General features: G+C 34.9%; 1 pseudogene; it reads right to left on the reverse strand.

Moving 5' to 3' along the window:
- Positions 1 to 1,814: 1,814 nt before the first annotated feature.
- On the reverse strand, positions 1,815 to 3,683 carry LOC136783709 (general transcription and DNA repair factor IIH helicase/translocase subunit XPB-like; annotated as a pseudogene).
- Positions 3,684 to 6,014: the final 2,331 nt, after the last annotated feature.

A 6,014-nucleotide genomic window follows, 5' to 3' on the forward strand; every position in this document is an offset into this window, starting at 1 on the left:
TTCAAAGAGAAAATTACATAAAGCATTGCACAACGTTTATAATGAAATGTTAAAATTACTGTTTGATAAGAAACAAAAAGCCTTATCTGACGTGGATGTATTGTAGAGAGTTTGATGAGAGGAACCAGTCTTTCTTCCAACAAACTGCTGAATCTTGCACGTTATTTCCTCCAAAATGATTCGCTTGTAAATTTGTTCAAAAGACCACTCCAAAAGCTATCCGTTGATTAATCAATCTTAGTACAGTCTGAGATTTCTTGTATTCCTCTGCAGAACCAGTTTCAAAAAGCAGATCTGTAACACACATGGGGCAAAGAATCAGCTTCTTTAAATTAAATAAATATTAAATGTGCAAAGAGAAAATTACACAAAGCATTGCTCAACGTTTATAATGAAATGTTAAAATTACTGTTTGATAAGAAACAAAAAGCCTTATCTGACGTGGATGTATTGTAGAGAGTTTGATGAGAGGAACCAGTCTTTCTTCCAACAAACTGCTGAATCTTGCACGTTATTTCCTCCCAAATGATTTGCTTGCAAATTTGTTCAAAGGACCACTCCAAAAGCTATTCACCGATTACTTTATCTTGGTAGTCTGAGATTTCTTGTATTCGACTGCAAATAGAGTTTTATAACAGCAATCTGTAACACACATAGACCAAAGAATCAGCTTCTTTAAATTAAATAAGTGTTATCTTAATATTTAAAAATAATACTTATCTGATTTTGTAATTTGACATTTGTCATAACCCTTTCCACAATATTGCCTCTTTCCCATGGAGCTCATTCAATTTTATTGTGCGCTTGCGCGAATAGCGTCCCGCATCAGTCATATTCATAAAAGAGGTAGAAAGTATACTCCTCTTAAAAAATTTTATAGGACCAAGGGCCGGGTACCGTTAAATACGCCAACATTACCAACTTCCCTAGAACCTTAACGAATTTTATCGTTATCGTACAAATATGATTTGCACCGACTATTGTCGTAAAGTTAAAGTTACAGAATCGCTCATTCGTTAGCGCAAGCGATAACTGTCGGTAGTTAGCGATACCGGCACCTGTCGTTAAGGGGAATGACCCACTTGAGGCCAAAAACACTCACAATATAATAGTTGATGTGATATATATTTTTTATTACGAGCAGTGTGAGTTTTTGGTGGAATGCGTCCAAGGAAAAGCAAAGGTTTATTAAAGTTATTCGTCGGATAAATTTTATATTAGTACCGTTGAACCTCTAGCGACATCTATCTCGGTCGTTGTTAAGTTATAACGATATTATTAGTTTTCCTTTCAATAAAAAACTCAGTGAAATATCAATTCTCAGCTGATTGATTCGGTTTAGTGCAATTTATATTAACTTCAATTGTTCGTAACTCCGTCGCTTAACTAAGATTGAACTGAGAGTTTTCTTAAAAAGGAAAGGTACGTTTATTCGGTAGGATTCGGTAGGTTATCGACAGTACCGACATTACAAGCGACAATCATCGCTGACTCTGTGTTTCAGAATCGCACTTAGCGATTTCTGTCGGTAACTGGACTTAACGATACCGAAAGTTGTCGCTAAGAGTTACAGAATCCCACTACTGGCTTCACTGGTTGCCAGCTCCTCAATTTTAGACATTCAGACGATTTAATCAATAAACTGTAATACCGGCTTTTGACCAATGTGAATATAGCGTTTTTAGGCGATATTCTTATTAGGTCATCTTCCATGTTACCGTTTTTTGGCGAAAATATCATTTGGTCATTTTATCATTTGATAATTTTCTTTACCACCTATAATAGCCGTACTACCGACAAGAACATCGGCGCATTTATTCAAGTAAAGAAATATATTCTTCATTTACCCCCTTCGCATTTTCAAACATTACAAGCTTAGGTTCGATTAGAAAGTGTAGATCCACAATTTTATCATCTTCTCTTAACAATATAGCCGTTAAACCTAATTTACAATGGGACTGGACAATTGTTAGTACTCGACGGAACATTTTTGCAGTGTTGGATAGAATAATTTTTAGGTTTGAAAATCGAGCATAAAGGTATATAGAATGTATTGAGGGCAGCACGGCGCTTCCGGTGAAACTGTGCTATTAGTTTTAACGGACTTGTAAGCTAGAAAAAGAATAAAAAACTGTGTGTATAATAATCGTGGCAATCCATAGGAAAGATCTAAAATCAAATGTAACACGAATTGACAGTGATTGAGCAGAATAGTAATAAACAATAAAAACTAATATTTCTGTCTTAACGAAACTTTATATATTTCACACCATCACAGCCTCAGATTCCTACAAGCAAGAATCGTATGCACTTTATTCAAGACCATAATAACCCATTCCTTTTCCTGCAACCATTTCACAATTTATTCAGCCTCCCGAGAACGTTTTTGTGTATGTGTGATCATGGAATATGTTGTAACTAAAATACCACAACCTACATTGGCTTATTTTTTTCTACGCTAGTAAACCGACATATCATCGACCCAAAAAGCACCTAGTGGCTTAAAGACATCTTTTTTGTGTCTTTTAGTCAATTAGATGAGTAAAAGATGTCTATAAGGCCACTTTTAGTCAAGTGTGCTGTATGGGGAGTCATCAGCAGTTGACTACATTTCAAATTGCTGTTTCCATTGCTTAACCGATACTCCGGAGTTGCATAAAACCAAAGCTCTTTTTCTTACTGTACAGCAAGCTATGATTCCTACTAAATTTTTTCCAATACCACATGGTAACACTATTACACCCAGACATTACTAGACCATTGCCAAACATCTTTCTCAAATTTTTCTCCTGATAAGGCCTTAAAACTGCTGATGGTTTTAAATCAAAATTATTGTTAGGATTAACAGTATCAATTCGAAAATCATACCCTGCTAGTAAACGATGCTCCAATTCAATACATTTCTCTTTTGTATTACTTCAATTTTCTCTTGATTTACTTCAAAATAAACAGTCTTGATTTCCGCATCATCTTGTTTACGCATACAGTACCAAATGACTTAAAGACATCCTTTAGGTGTCTTTTAGTCAATTGGATGACTAAAAGATGTCTATAGGATAACTTTTAGTCAAGTGTGCTGTATGGGTATCTATTTTATTATAAAAGTGTAGTAATATCCTCTGGAACTGTAGCTGATTCCTCTGTAAGTTGAGTAGTACCTTCTGGTGCTTACATTTTTCCAGGAAAAAAAAGAAACTGTTGGAGCATTTGGCATTGGTCTGACACCAAACTGTAAACCATGAAATGATGTCTTATATATAGCTTTGTTTTAATTAAGCAAATTGTTTTTACAATGTACTTACTTGAATATATTTACGTTTAATATGAGCGGACGTAACAACATCATCCTTATATGTTTCATGTATAATCTTTTTTAATCTGCATTCTTGAATAACAGGGTTTTTCAATAACCTTTGAAGTACGTCTGGATAGGGAGACTCAACAAAGTACTTGTAGTGTTTTAATACAAGCTTGACCTGAATTAAAGAATAAGTAAATAAACTATTCATTTTTATCTATATACATTTTAAGCAGTTTAATGTGTTATACATACTTTACCAAATAATAATGTACATAGTTTAGTAAATTCAATAATACTATCGGGTAAAAATTTCAAGTCATCTGGTAATTAAATGTTAACTTTGTAACGAGATTCTCTCCTTACCTATCGAGATACCGTTCATAAAGAATATTAAAGAAAAGCTAACGATTAGTAGTGGTTATTTCAAACCCTAAATTACCGACTCGGAATATAGGTTTTCGAGTGGGTGAAAGCTAACGTCTAGGATAAACCCCGGACCATCAGCTATCTAGAAGACCGGATGAAAAAACCGGCGCTCTATTTAAAAAAGCCAAGCCTACCAAGTGCACAAGGCAGGGTTGTGCTAAGCAACTTGGAGGCTTGAGACGAGGAGAAGTGGGCACGGGGACTCCTATGAAAGACATACACCTAGTACTCTGTACACTCTGGGAAATGGAGTCCTTCCGAAACGTAAACAAAAATTAAAAAGGCTTAAGGTGGTATCCTGCTTTGGAAGGCCTAAAAAACCGTTTTTTAGGGAATTTTTTTAAGATAGAAAAAAATAACCAACTCCTGCGAACTTTTAGGAATATTTTAGTATAGAATTGAACATTACAAAAAAATTTTTTTAAAGAAAAATATCAAAATGCAGCCGATTATTAGACACATTTGTTGGGTAATCCGTAATCCGAGTCTTCTGTTGGCGGGAGTGATAGAGCTCTTAATTTTGATCTGAAACAGAAAGCCAAAAAAATATTTCATTTTCATACATATATTTTCTATTTGAACCAAGAAAAATCCGAAGAAATTGTGAAATTTGAAATTTTTTCCGAATTTGAAGCAAAAAGTGCTTTTTACGAGAAAAAAAATCTCTTCAATGTGCTGAAAAAGTCTTTTAGATATTTATTTCCAAAAACCTTTTTGGTTCATATAGAAGAGTAGATAAAACTGAAGCTAAAAAACTTCGGATCGTTACGATAGCTTATTTATGTTTTTTGCAAACACGCCCGCCAGTTTAGAAAAAGTGGAAAAACGAAAACTAGAGAAAAAGCGCTTTGAAGTTTATGAACTGGAAAAATGTTAATTTTCGACTACTTACGGCAATAATTCGCTAATCAGCTATTCCTGCGCCATACAATAGACCTTCAGCCTCCTCATGGAACTTATTTTGTTGAAGTTGTTCAAGTCTACGGGCCGTACGTGCTTCCTTACTGGAAAGAGACGAACGTCGTCTTTCTCGTTCAATCCGTTGTATGTCGACATTATCCGCAAACATTTTACATTGCTGGCCAATTTTCAAATTGAGTAATTGCATGGTATGCAGAACTGCTGAATATCCTTCATTGAACATTCCTGCAGCCATATACGCAGCAATTTCTACGATTTTTTGACCAGAATTGAGATGTTTCAGAGTTATGCGCCAGACAGTGGAGTTGAACGATTCGTTCGAATTTTGCGTGTATCCATCTAAGCATCGCGTCATGAGATCGTCATTCGAAAGTTCTTCGTAGATTGGACGAATATGTTCCTCCACTTTTTCGTCAATCAATCGAGCAGAATGTTTGAAGGATGCAAGACGATGACGAGGGGAGGAGCGCGCGCGTTTCAGTCTGACCGAGCACTGGCACTTGCTCGATGCCCCGCTGCGTTTAGTGCTGTATCTTCAGAAATACTGCGAATCCGACTCTATAACTTCGGATATATGTTCTTATACATATAAGGAATAGATTTAAGCAATAAAAAAAATCGATTTTTTGAACGTTCTAAAACAGGATACCCCCTTAAGTTAGCTGGTGAACAATACTTTTCCACGTCGCGTGACTTACCTACTCTAGCATTAAGTCCCAAGCAATAAACTGAGGGCAATAAACCGACCGAATGTGACAAACTATTATATACCTGTATTTGAACTATCAATCAAAAATTCTAATTTTTATATTATTAATTAGACATTTATACAACTATTATCAATACATTGCTTTTATTTTTAAGATGAGAATGAGTCTAAACAGGAGGTTAATCGAACGATTATTTCTGTATTAGATGTATCCTGTACTTTTTTTTTATTAAATTCTAATGAAACTCTTCTTTATTCTGCATTTCTTTTACTTAATAAATTAACGTAAATCTAAAATAGCGGAAAGCGTTCATGAAAAATCATTAGGGTTAATACAATGTCTAAAAAAATAGGAATCTCATCCTTTATCAAATTTCCCAGCTTAATATTTTTCAAAGTGATAAGCGAAGAAAGCATTATCATCCTTACTAATAACTGCGTTTGACTACTTTCCAACGTTTGAAACGTAAACAAATTTTAATCAGCTGCTAATATATATTATTCTTTTTCCGCGCTATAATCATCGTACGCTCTCGCTCTCTCACGCATACGTTGTTTAAGCTTGCGTTGCGCGACACATATTGTGCCTGTTTTATTTCGTACCTTTAAAGTAGACGCTTTGATCACCTGTTAATAAAACATGTATTTTCCTAGTCA

Source organism: Prorops nasuta, unplaced genomic scaffold (genome assembly GCF_024137725.1).
Source record: "Prorops nasuta isolate Cenicafe-Biocafe unplaced genomic scaffold, Cenicafe_Pnas_1.2 PNAS00035, whole genome shotgun sequence".
NCBI classification, from domain to species: domain Eukaryota; kingdom Metazoa; phylum Arthropoda; class Insecta; order Hymenoptera; family Bethylidae; genus Prorops; species Prorops nasuta.